Raw genomic sequence first — 14,569 nt, 5'->3', positions numbered from 1 at the left:
AAAGTACAGTTATCGAAAGAAAGACAATTGCCAGCGTGATTGGTCGAACACAAAACATTTCTCCCTGATTTTTCAATTCAAAACATAAAATACTTTCTTCATCTTACAGAATCACACCATTATATGACCACAGGACGAAGCTTCAGTATACAAGCTTGTAATAAACAGCGAAAGGCTGGTTTTTAGATCAGAAACCAGTTACGGTAACTTCCCAATAAAAGTGTCTTTTTCATTAGAAATCATGATGCGCTGAAACAGACATATTGATTCATTTTTACAATCAGACGTGAGCTAATGAGGAATCATGACATATTTATAGATAAAGTCCTTAGAGTAATTCCGTAATCAAACTGTAGATGAGGGAATATGCGTGAGTATCGAGATTAGTATTTAATTCCTCGGGCGACACATTGTACATGATTGTGTGCTGAGACAAATTCGCGCAGTTGAATCTTTTGGGGCAGGGAAAGAGAGCGCCTCTGTTAAGAACAGACTCAGTCAAGGAGACAAAGATGACGTCACTCATAGCGCTGTGCAGAAATTGACTTTACCAGGAAACCTAAGAAAGACATGTTTTTCTGTCTTTCTTGTGTTAGAGTGGAGGAGGAGTGCTCATAAAAAGGCCAATTGGATTGACAACATGGGGGCAGAAACATCTATGAAGGCAATCATTGAAGAGGTCAACGGTTTTCGTGGCCTAACAGTCTCTGTTAGATGGTCGGCTGAAGCAAATGTGTCGTAATGACCGACTTTGTAGAAGATCCGGCTTCTGTTGAAAAGTTATTTAAGGTAATTGCAACTTCAGAAGTGAAGTAATTACCATTAGCGGTTTTTACATTTGTTAATAAATGATACATACATACTTCCTGGCATTCAGAGGCCATCTGCACTGTGTACTTCACAGAAGACCATACACCACTGAGTCGTCCACTCGACTTCACGATCCAACCAAGCGTTCCCAGGTTAACTTTTTGTGTGTACAAACACCTTAATGTGGTTGTTCCTCTGATTTCTCTGAAGCCCAACTGATATAATAGCGTTAAGTAATAGCATATTTAAGGGGTATTAAACGACAGCTTAAGGTCACTTCTTTCTCCACCTTTCTCAAGGTCATCCCTCAATGTCATGTCTCAAGATTACAACCCACTCAACCCCAGCCCTAATCACTCCTCCATTCCACGAAATGGCATCTTATCACCTCATATGGATCACTGTCTTTCACCCAGTAAATGAAGCTGCGCAACTTTGAGTCTTCAAAATGACTCTTTCCAAACTCATAGTGAGAAAGATACATGAGCAGCTTTGATAGGTCCAATACACGCATACAAACAGAAATAGGTTTCATGAACTGCATTGGTACCTTCGCCGTTTCCAGAGCCACAAAAGATTCTTCGTGGAAGATGGTAGCCCATTTGAAATTAGGCTTGGCGATGCATTGCCCTGTCATGAACCCCCATTGCTTCATGCGACTAAATGTTACGATGTTTCCGAATGTTCTCCATCGTCTTACAAGAAATGCGTTGTGATTTACTTTATAAGAAATCTTTCTCAAATGCACAAATCACAGATCTTTTACTGGTGTTTAAATCTGTACATAATCCTTCAACCAGGGGCTCTGGTTGGAATGGATAATTCAGGTAACACTATTCAAACCCAAATCTAAATTGTGGCGTTTTAAAGTAATTCCTATAATGTATAATATATTATATTTTTATCCTTCGCTGTTGTCCTGTACTTTGGAAGGGATATATGTCGTCCAACATGGTGCTCTGAACTCAGCGACAAATCAGTGTGCTCGTCATGCGAACTGTTAGGATGCCTCAAGTCTACCTCCAAGACATTTCCTACACCTGAATTATCTCCCACAGTTCAAAATCCATTCCATCAATCTCAGCATGACTCAGCCACCAAAATCTTCCAATAGATATAAATTGTTGCATGGCGAAACCATATAAATTGTTAACATCCAAGGACAGGATGTAACTTCACTCAAGGGTGTCGTTGAGCATTCCACCGATTCTTGGGTTTTCTGCCTTGCTGTGTGTATAAGTACATTAGTAACGTCCCCCACAAATCCCATGCTCAGACACAAAAAGATGTTGGCACTGTGTAAAAGCTCGAGTTTGACACATGTGGTTTTCAGCATTGCGTCCCATGATAACACAGCATGATAACACAACACAATGTCCGCGGCTCGTGGTGTTGCGGTAGCGTTCTCTCTTTCTGTGCAGGGGGTCACGGGTTCGATTCCCGGCGGAGTCAGGGATTTTCTCTTCCTCGGGATGACTGGGTGTTGTGTGTCTTTCATCATCATTTCATCCTCATTCTCTCGCAAGTCGCCGTAGTGGCGTTAAAGAACTTGTGGAGCGGCGGCTGAACTGCCCCGCGAGGGGCCAATGCCATACGCTCATTATCATTATTATTACAGGCACAATGTAGTACTGGTCGGGATTGCCATTCAGGAGAATACTCAAGAATTTCTCGAACACATCTGCAATGAAACACACAACTGTGTCCGTCTAAAGCTTTGCATATTTCTCTGAGTTAGAGATACTCCTGACGAACACACATACGCTCATATTGTCCATCCGTTATGGCATCACCCGTAAATTTATTGGAGAAAGCAGATACAAAAGGAAGCACAGTTTCTAGAGTCTCTCCACTAAATCCATATTCCTATGGAAAGATCCCTGGGACTTCGTATTATCGACATGTGCACCTCGTGAGAGCTGCATATCCTCCTGAAGTAGAGATTCAACGAGTTCTAAAGGAGTGCCTGAAAATCCAGGAAGTGCAGCTTCATATGCCGTATAAGCCTCTTCGAAAATGAAATATATAATATCTCTGTGTTCACAGATGGAACACTAAGCTGGTCATAGCGCAGATCAAAAGCAATCGTGTTCTAAATAATCAAGAGAGCGTCACACCTCTGGAGAAACACGCTTATGTGATATGAGAGCTCATAATTCAGGTTGCTTTTACTGTGTGTTGAGTCAAAAAAATTACTGGTTATACGACAGTGATCCATATGTCGGTTTTCCACTGGTATTTTCTAATGGCAGCTCACAAATATGACAATTAACAGATTTATCATACTTCAATTGAACTTTCTGCGTTAGAGAAATGATGATGTCATAGATCTCATCAGCTCTCTCTGCAAGCACTTGAAGCTCAGAGAGCAACCATTTCGCAGGATTTTCGTCATCATAGGACTTAAAATAATTGCGGTTGGAGTGATACGAACACACAACCTGACACACTGCAGCAAATACTATGTGTCGTTCTGTGAGAATGTTCGTGAGGCAACTAGGTCCCCTCATAGCCTGCCACAGTCATTCAGAGACTGTATACATTGCAAATGGTACTGGTACTCACTCCTTGTGCGAAAAACTCTTAAACATTAAATTTTCCCTCTTAGTAAGCATTCTGCAAGCATATATGCCGGTTTCTGAGCTGTCAATTGGTGATTTGTGTGAAAGGCATTCAGACACCAGAAACAAATGCTAAGTTCATTCTTCTATGTCATCAGTTGAGGGAAAGTAAGGTGGGGCATGTTTTTGATCCAAGAGAAATGACTCTTAGTGTCGTCAGAGATGAAAAACAAATTGGCATGTTTGTCATGTTGACGTAGGAACGGGGAATAGTGGAGTAGTCGATAACTGTGTGAACATCATGCTTTGTCTTTCTTCTTCTCCTGGCTGTATATATGAATCAAGAAGCTGTGATTTTACCTTGCAAATTTCGCGTCTTCCTGAGGTTAGGTGAGACTTCAATTCCATATTGTTTATGTTGTTGTTGTTGTTGTGGTCTTCAGTCCTGAGACTGGTTTGATGCAGCTCTCCATGCTACTCTATCCTGTGCAAGCTGTTTCATATTGTTTATAATGTGTATGAATACCGTGTAGGCTATGTAGTATTGTGCAAAGCGCATTTTTCTCAATAATTTTCTCGCAAGCTGGAAGAGACCATGTAAAGTAAGTGTTGTCAGAATTTTTCACATTGGTAATGGTTTTTTTATCAGCTACATTTCTCAGAAGAGGGAAATAGGAAGAACTTCCACGTATGGATCATAAATATACATGCGAATGCCCAATCACAGAACCCTATTCACGGCTTTCCCCGACTCACGTTCTTCAAACTCTGAGAAACGGGTCTGTATCTTTTCTTTTATAGATTTTTCATACCAATCTGAAAGTGGAGCATCCCATGATATCTCACCAGTCTGCCCGAACAAATGTATGGGCACTGTAACAACGACTTCATTCCTCGTGATGGTTAAGTTGCAACAAAATGTAGTGCTGTACTTTATGGCGGTAAATCATGGATCATCAACGATCTTTCTCATTCCCAAATATATTGACATGCATAGCGAAACAGAAGAGGATCTTGATGCTCAACCAAATTGTCGAGCCTGGCCTGAAAGACCCTATCCCCACGTGCATTCCAAGTCACTGTAAAGGTAATTCTGTGGCATCACATACTTGGTGCCCCTGATTGTGGCCTTTAATACTGGCTGAGGAACTGTTTCTGGCCGACAGATGTGCATTACCATTGTAAGCCCTTTGGATGAGGTAGATGCCAGTTCAGCAGTCCACAATGGGTCGGCTAGTGACTCTGGGGTCTGCTATGGACTGCTGGGCACTGGTTCTGGATCCCAAGATGGCCTGGTTACGAGCTCAGGAATTCAAGATGAGCTGATTGGTGCCAGTTACAGAGTTCACACCAGCAACTCATCATCCAGTTTTCGCAGCAAAAAAACCAGGCGAGAATCATGCAAGAGTGATTTTTTTGACAACAGGAACAGTAGCTACGTAGAATATGGACTGATACAGAGACATTCTTCATCGGTCATTGATGTTGGTTCCGCAACCCTTACTCCATCACTCTGCTGGCATAGTGGGTGGCTGATTCCCATCACGTAATAACCATTAAAAGTACTGTGTAAGTATAAATTTTATATTTTGAATCACAAATACATATACAGTACAGAAGTGAGAATGGATGTTTACTCAATGAACCTGTCATCATCGTCCACGTCCGCCCCCGGTAGTTGAGTGGTCAGCGCGAGAGAATGTGAATTCTAAGGGCCCGGGTTCGATTCCCGGTTGGGTCGGAGATTTTCTCCGCTCACGGACTGGGTGTTGTGTTGTCACAATCATCATCATTTCATCCCCATCTACGCGCAATTCGCCGAAGTGGCGTCAAATCGAAAAACTTGCATTCGGCGAACGGTCTACCCGACGGGAGGCCCTAGTCATACGACATTTACATTGCATCATCGTCCATTAGCCCCAATGAAAAATTTGTAAATTTTGCTTTTTGCTACCATAGCAGAATCATATGTAACATACAGAAAGAATCATCAGACCTTGAATGTAAACTCACGCACACACACACACACACACACACACACACACACACACACACACACACAAGTCCAGAATCGTTTCAGTACTTACTTGGAACACTGCCCGCCTCACCATTGTCCTCTGCAGCTTCGATCTGCTTCGTAATAACGCCGCAGGTGCCTCATCCAGCAAATTCTGGCAGAAAGTTGCTAACCACCAATACTTCTTCATAATGTTCCAGGGCGTAAGGACAAGTAACATGCTCTGTATTACAAAAGAAGTGAAGCGCACTGCAGATGTGGTGTATATCAATGGAACTTCGTATGCATACACTCCATCGGCAGGTACGTAAATGATTAGAGCAGTTCTCTGTGATAGGTACGAGGGCGAGCTAATATTTTATATGAAAACTCTTAAAGCTTTTTAGATAAAACAAACTATATTAGCATTCTACATCTTTATTCTTATCTACAAATTAATTTCTGAAAACAAACATACATTTCTCCCAACGAGAGACCAGTTTGTTGATACCGTCAGTGTAGATTGTTTGATTTTGTTGACTGAGCCACAACCTCACCTCCGGCTGCACCGCTTCATCAGTACCCCAGTGAAGTCCTCGAAGGTGTTTCTTAAGTTTTGGTAGCAGATGAACGTCGGATGGAGCCAAGTCTGACTGTATGGAGGATGATCAATTAAAGTGAACCCAAGGCGTCGGATTGTTGCAGATGTCGTAGCGCTCGTGTGTGGTCTGGCATTGTCGCGTTGAAGAAGAGGGTGCTCCATGTGTGGACGGAACCTTCGAATTAGTGCTTTCAGTTTTCTGAAGCTCTCTCATGCAATGACATAGTTACGCTATACGTCGCCACGTTAAACGCGACAATTCGTAACCCTGTAGCGGCAGAGGGCAGCAACTTCTGACAGCGAAATGGAAAGTCTGCGAAGTAATATGCATGACATGTAATTCTTCAACCGATATTGAGAACAGAGCAAAACGTTAGTAAGAATTTTTTTGAGCACGCCCTCGGAGAATTCCCACTAGAATGCTTTAGTGCTGTTTCAAAAAAGCTTGGTAACGTATATAAGGGACGTGACTAGCTTCAGATGATGAGTGCGCAGGGTGAAGGACACAGAGGTGCTGCATACGTGTGAGACAGTGTTATCAGCACTGATAGAGTTTGAAAGGGGCCTCATTGTGGGTCCCCTTTCGACCGGCAGGGTGGCAACGTGCGATGCCCAGATCTGTGGGGCATTTGGATGTGACCGTCGCCCACCGTTGGACTACATGGGAATGTGAGCGTAGGTGAACTCGTCATCAAGTTTCTGGTCCAACACATCTGACCACCAGAAGGGAGCGTCGTCTTATAGCGAACCAGGCTCAAGATAACCCCTTCACATTCGCCCTTGCCTTCCTGTAACAGCCATAAACTTCCTCCAACATTCTGTGTCAACCCACCCAATTGATTGGAGACAAGCAACAGTCGGACTAGGGAATTACCGAAACATGTGTAGGTTGCCGTTAACACCACAACAAAAACGTGTGCGTTTGGACTGGTAGCGTGACCTGAAAGCATGAATTGCTGATGAATGACGTCGCACTGGTTAGTGATCATTTGGTGTTCTGCGCTGTCGTAGATGATCATCGTCAACGGCGACCTTGGGAGGGGGGGGGGGGCGGTACGGCTTTTCCAGTCTTTTGGAGAGGGACAGCAGTGTTACGCCAGACTTTATGGTGTGGCGAAACATCGGGTATTACTTCAGTTCACAGCTGGTAGTGATTCAGGATACTCTGATGCCACATCGATATATCATAGACATCTTGCATCCTCGTGTGTTAACTCTCAAGCGACAGTAATGTGGTACCATTTTTCAACACGACAATTTGTTTTCTACTCATGGCGTGTGACTCTATGAACTGGCTCCGTAGTGCACAGGTACGCCGGTCGCTTGCAAGATCTGTCCCTAACAGAACATGTGGGGGATTAATTCTGTCTGTTCCAGTGCCAGTACCCAGAATATCAAGGACCAGTCACATAGTTACAGATATTAGCGCCTCGCCTTTTTCCCACTCAGAGTATCTTAAAGTGATTAGTCTGCCGATGAAGATGTTAATCTGGGCGGTCACTTTGGAGGTATGCGAGAGGAGTAATTTATATGCCGACATCGGATCCCACCCTCTCTCTTTCTTTCACTCCACACTCACACATACCAAACACGACGCTACACTGTGCTAGTAATCTCTCAGACGATTCAGATGCACACTGCATGCATAATATCTGAAGCAGGACAATGGCTGAGTAAAAACTACCACCAGACTGAAATGAGGGATGGATTTTCATCAACCCTCTCTAAAGACTATGTGATAGTCTTAAATACCTTCGTCTCTCAGACAGATGTAGATGGAGATGAAGCATTCCTCGAGTTGACGTCACAAGCACAGTGGAAATTTCTCCATATGCGAGAGGCCTCGCGCCTGTTTCCTCGCGTTTAGCGGTCTCCACCTGCGGGGCTGCCGCACTAATGGGAAAAGTTTCCTGAACCGCCTCCGGCGCGGGAGCTGGTCGCGCTTCGCAGAAACACCCGCAAACGATAACTGAAACCTTTCGGGCACTGCACGCACAACTTCTTCGCTACGACCAATTCCGTAAGCAAGGCGCCTGCCACTGCAAACCAATGGCCTGTGGAAGAAAGTTTTTACATGTAGCCAGAATGTGTATACAGCTACGTATATGACGCGCAGTGTTGCAGGCAGACGCCAAAACACCGAACAGTTTTATTCGTTTACATAGCACATCTCTGTCGAAATGCTCTTGCGGACAGTACTTCAGTTCTTCAAGAACAGAGCGAGTATACTTTGCAGAAACAAGGGGTCCATAAATTAGGAAAGAGTAGCAATGATTCATTGACAGACGCATTAATAAAACAGATTTATTAAAAATTTCACACCTCAGCAAAATACAATTGTGAGCTAGAATGAACAGTCCTCATCAAACATCTCTAAAGAACAAATTATTATGCTGAAACATGATAATTATTGAAACCAGCAGTAGCTCAATATTAATAGACTCCTATTAAAAGAGTTACTGATTCAATAGCAAAGAAGCTGACCGAATTAAAAGTGCGTTGAACTCAATAAACAGTATATTCAAGAGAGTATCAAGTAATCTCTCTGAACTGAACTCGCACTACAGACACCAGAATATTTGGAAGTTCCAATCTTTGGGTAACGTAACAGTACTGCTGATAATATTCTACTAAGGTTGAAGTTTTAAAAGAAAGACTCCACCTTAAAAGTAGGTTACTTAAAATCCGTCTTGATTGCAAATTTTTTTTTTTATATTCATATGACCGCTTTCGGTTCATTCAGATCCATCTTCAGATCTGATATTTCAGTTACAGGAGTGACGTAGCATGTGAAAGTTGCTGGATTTGCACGGGTTACTCCTGTAACTGAAATATCAGATCTGAAGATGGTTCTGAATGAACCGAAACAGGTCATATAAATATTAAAAAAATTTTTGCAATCAAGACGGATTTTAAGTAACTTTATAAAATCACTGATTACTGTTATCCCTTAAGACATTATGTCTGGTTTTGCAAAGTTAAAAGTAGGTAATGACACCCTCAAAATAGGTTTTAACCATCAGTACCTTATACCGGTTCTACTCAGAACGCCAATCATCAATGAGCATAACCGTATGTTGAACAAATTCTGCCTATTTCATCTGGCAGCCAAATTACCATTAGAAATTATTATTATCAACCAAAATTATCAGAAACGATTCCTTCCCTTTTGCAAGGCTCCTTCAATTTCCGGGTGCCGTTCGTTAGGTGCAAATATTCTTCTGATTGGTTGCCGTTGTTGTTGTGGTCTTCAATCCAGACTACTTTGATTCCGCTCTCCATGCTACTCCATCCTGTGCAAGCTTCTTCAAGTAACTACTGCACCCTGCAGCCTTCGGAATCTGCTTAGTGTATTAATCTCTTGGTCTCCGTCTACGATTTTTAACCTCCATTCTGCCCTTCAATACTAACTTGGTGATCCCTTGATGCCTCAAAACATGTCCTACCAGTAGATACCTTCTTCTAGCCAGGTTGTACCACAAATTCCTCTTCTCCCCAATTCTATTCAGTACCTCATCATTAGTTATGTGATCTACCCATCTAATCTTCAGCATTCTTCTGTAGCACCACGTTTTGAAAGCTTCTATTCTCTTCTTGTCCAAACTTTTTTTCGTCCATGTTTCACTTCCATACATGGCTACACTCCATACAAATACTTTCAGAAACGACTTCCTGACACTTAAATCTATATTCGATGTTAACAAATTTCTCTCCTTCAGAAACGCTTTCCTTGCCTTGCCAGTCTACATTTTATATCCTCTCTACTTCGACCATCATCAGTTATTTTGCTCCCTAAATAGCAGAACTCATCTACTCCTTTAAGTATCTCATTTCCTAATCTAATTCCATCATCACCTGACTTAATTAGACTCCATTCCACTATCCACGTTTTGCTTTTGTTGATGTTCATCTTATATCCTCCATTCCGTTCAACTGCTCTTCCAGGTTCTTTGCTGTGTCTGACAGAATTACAATGTCATCGGCAAACCTCAAAATTTTTAATTCTTCTCCATGGATTTTAATTCCTACTCCAAATTTTTCTTTTATTTATTCCTGCTCGCTCAATATATAGGTGGAGTAGCATCTAGGATAGGCTACGACCCTGTCTCACTCCCTTCCCAACCACAGCTTCCCTTTTATGCCCATCGACTCTTATAAGTGCCGTCTGGCTTCTGTACAAATTGTAAATAACCTTTCGATACCTGTATTTTAGCCCTGCCACCTTCAGAATTTGAAAGAGAGTATTCCAGTCAACATTGTCGAAAGCTTTCTCTAAGTCTACAAATGCTAGAAACGTAGGTGTGACTCTCCTTTATCTGTCTTCTAAGATAAGTCGTAAGGTCAGTATTGCCTAACGTGTTCTAATATTTCTACGGAATCTTAACTGATCTTCCTCGAGGTCGGCTTCTACCAGTTTTTCCATTTGTCTGTAAAGAATTTGTGTCAGTATTTTGCAGCCGTGACTTATTAAACTCATACCTCGGCAACTTTCACACCTGTATACACTTGCTTTCTTTGGGTTTGGAATTATTATATTCTTCTTGAAGTCTGAGGGGCCTGTCGTTATGGCCGAGCGGTTCTAGGCGTTACAGTCCGGAACCGCGCTGCTGCTACTCTCGCAGGTTCGAATCCTGCCTCGGGCATGGATCTGTGTGATGTCCTTAGGTTAGTTAGGCTTGAGTAGTTTTAAGACTAGGGGACTGATGACCTCAGATGCTAAGTCCAATAGTGCTGAGAGCCATTTGAACCACTTGAAGTCTGAGAGTATTTCGCCTGTCTTATACATCTTGCTCATCAGATGGTAGAGTTCTGTCACGGCTGACTCTCCCAGGCTATCAGTAGTTCTAATAGAATATTGTCTACTCCTGGGGCCTTGTTTCATCTTAGGTCTTTCAGTGCTCTGTCAAATTCTTCACGCAGTTTCGCATCTTCCATTTCATCTACGTGTTCCATTTACATAATATTGCCCTCAAGTACATCGCCCTTGTATAGACCCTGTATATACTCCTTCCACCTTCCCGCTTTGCCTTCTTTGCTTAGGAAGAGTTTTCCATCTGAGCTCTTGATACACATACAGGTGGTTCACATCTTACATTTTACCCCCAGTCATACATGCCTCTACATTCTTATACACTCCTGGAAATGGAAAAAAGAACACATTGACACCGGTGTGTCAGACCCACCATACTTGCTCCGGACACTGCGAGAGGACTGTACAAGCAATGATCACACGCACGGCACAGCGGACACACCAGGAACCGCGGTGTTGGCCGTCGAATGGCGCTAGCTGCGCAGCATTTGTGCACCGCCGCCGTCAGTGTCAGCCAGTTTGCCGTGGCATACGGAGCTCCATCGCAGTCTTAACACTGGTAGCATGCCGCGACAGTGTGGACGTGAACCGTATGTGCAGTTGACGGACTTTGAGCGAGGGCGTATAGTGGGCATGCGGGAGGCCGGGTGGACGTACCGCTGAATTGCTCAACACGTGGGGCGTGAGGTCTCCACAGTACATCGATGTTGTCGCCAGTGGTCGGCGGAAGGTGCACGTGCCCGTCGACCTGGGACCGGACCGCAGCGACGCACGGATGCACGCCAAGACCGTAGGATCCTACGCAGTGCCGTAGGGGACCGCACCGCCACTTCCCAGCAAATTAGGGACACTGTTGCTCCTGGGGTATCGGCGAGGACCATTCGCAACCGTCTCCATGAAGCTGGGCTACGGTCCCGCACACCGTTAGGCCGTCTTCCGCTCACGCCCCAACATCGTGCAGCCCGCCTCCAGTGGTGTCGCGACAGGCGTGAATGGAGGGACGAATGGAGACGTGTCGTCTTCAGCGATGAGAGTCGCTTCTGCCTTGGTGCCAATGATGGTCGTATGCGTGTTTGGCGCCGTGCAGGTGAGCGCCACAATCAGGACTGCATACGACCGAGGCACACAGGGCCAACACCCGGCATCATGGTGTGGGGAGCGATCTCCTACACTGGCCGTACACCACTGGTGATCGTCGAGGGACACTGAATAGTGCACGGTACATCCAAACCGTCATCGAACCCATCGTTCTACCATTCCTAGACCGGCAAGGGAACTTGCTGTTCCAAGAGGACAATGCACGTCCGCATGTATCCCGTGCCACCCAACGTGCTCTAGAAGGTGTAAGTCAACTACCCTGGCCAGCAAGATCTCCGGATCTGTCCCCCATTGAGCATGTTTGGGACTGGATGAAGCGTCGTCTCACGCGGTCTGCACGTCCAGCACGAACGCTGGTCCAACTGAGGCGCCAGGTGGAAATGGCATGGCAAGCCGTTCCACAGGACTACATCCAGCATCTCTACGATCGTCTCCATGGGAGAATAGCAGCCTGCATTGCTGCGAAAGGTGGATATACACTGTACTAGTGCCGACATTGTGCATGCTCTGTTGCCTGTGTCTATGTGCCTGTGGTTCTGTCAGTGTGTTCATGTGATGTATCTGACCCCAGGAATGTGTCAATAAAGTTTCCCCTTCCTGGACAATGAATTCACGGTGTTCTTATTTCAATTTCCAGGAGTGTATTTGTCCTGTAGCTATCCCTACTTAGCCATTTTGCACTTCCTATCGATCAGACGTTTGTATTTCTTTTTGCCTGTTTCATGTATTACATTTTATATTTTCTCCTTTCATCAATCAAATTCACTATTTCTACTGTTACCCAAGGATTTCTACTAAACCTCGTCTTTTTACCTATTTTATCCTTTGCTGATTTTACTATTTCATCTCTCAATGCTACCCATTCTTTTTCTACTGTATTTCTCATCCCCGTTCTTGTCAATCGTTACCTAATGCTCTCTCTCAAACTCTCTACAACTTCTGATTCTTTCAGGTTATCCAGGTTCCATCTCCTTAAATTTCTACCTTTTTGCAGTTTCTTCAGTTTTAGTCCACAGTTCATAATCAATAGATTATGGTCAGAATCCACATCTGCCCCTGGAAATGTCTTACAGTTTAAAACCTGGTTCCTACATCTCTGTCTTGCCATTATATAATCTATCTGAAACCTTCCCGTGTTTCCAGGCCTCTTCCACGTAAACAACCTTCTTTCACCATTCTTAAACAAAGTGTTAGCTATGATTAAGTTATGCTATGTCCGTAATTCTGCCAGGCGGCTTCCTCTTTCATTCCTTATTCACGTACTACTATTCATTCTCTTTCTTTCCCTACTATCGAATACCAGTCCCTAATGATTCTTAAATTTTCGTCTCCTTTAACTATATGAATAATTTCCTTGACCTCATTATAGATTTCTTCAAACTGTTCGCCATCTGCGGAGCTAGTTGGCATATAAACTTGTATTACTTTGGTAGGCGTGGGCTTCGTGTCTATCTTGGTTACAATAATGTGTTCACTATGCCGTTCTTAGTAGCTTACCCGCGCTACTATCCTTTTTATTCGTTATTAAATTTACTCCTGCATTGCCCATTTTTGATTTTGTATTTACAGCCCTGTATTCACCTGATCCTCTTCAGGAACCACACGTTGGTATGGCCTCTCTACCGATTGGTTTCCAGGCCCTTAATAAATTATAAAAAATATCTCATAGCACACCCAAAACAAGGCAGTACTGGAAAAGGCACTACAATATTTCACTAATGTATGCGCCCAGGGCAACGTTAACGTAAATCAGCAAAATCAAGTACCGGCATTGGCTATATCTGAATAAATAGGAAAAAAATGGCACAGTATGAAGGTGAGCCTAAAAGCACATGGGCAAATAGTAGTAAACACAGCGTATATCAATTTTACTCCGATTAGTAACACACGCTGGAGGCGGTTGTGACTAGAGCACAACAAGTAAAAGAATGCGTCTGCAATAAAAATGTGTATTAGAGTCTCACGTGGGGCAACAACTCTAGCAATTTCTTCAAGAAGAATTATAGTACTTGACAGTAAGAAGCCATAACCTGAGACAGAATGACCATTACACAGTACCTGAAAACATTGAGTCACCAACAAGCTTAATTAGGAATTATGTGGTTATTCTTATTTCTACAACTTTTTTCATTGTTCCCAGACTCAAAAAAAATTCCATAATTCTCCATAACGTACGAATATAAAGGGTCTAAATTAACTTTGAAGTGTGTTAAGTCCCATGAGTATAAGCCTAACATGTGATGACAAGCAGATAGAAGAAGTGGACAGGGTTAAATTCTTGGGATTACACCTTGCTAACAAATTCAACTGGGAGGAGCATACCACAAAACTGCTGAAGTGTCTAAGCAAATCTCTATATGCAATGCGAGTTATGTCATACGTAGGGGATATAAAAATGAAAAAGCTGGCATACTATTCTTACTTTCAGTCCATAATGTCATATGGGATTATTTTTTGCCAAGCTAAAGTTTTCTGGGCACAAAAACGTGCAATAAGAGTTATACGAGTATGTGGTGTGAACACGAGATCATCCTCAAAAGGCCTGTTTAGGGAACTAGGAATACTAGTTACTACTTCCCATTATATTTCTTCCTTAATGAAATCTGTCATTAAAAATACATCACTGTTTAAAACCAACAGCTCAGTTCATGGAATCAATACTAAAAATAAAAATAATCTTCACAAGGATTAAA

The sequence above is a fragment of the Schistocerca cancellata genome, chromosome 5, assembly GCF_023864275.1.
Source record: "Schistocerca cancellata isolate TAMUIC-IGC-003103 chromosome 5, iqSchCanc2.1, whole genome shotgun sequence".
NCBI lineage: Eukaryota > Metazoa > Arthropoda > Insecta > Orthoptera > Acrididae > Schistocerca > Schistocerca cancellata.
Note: the sequence above shows the minus strand (reverse complement) of the source record.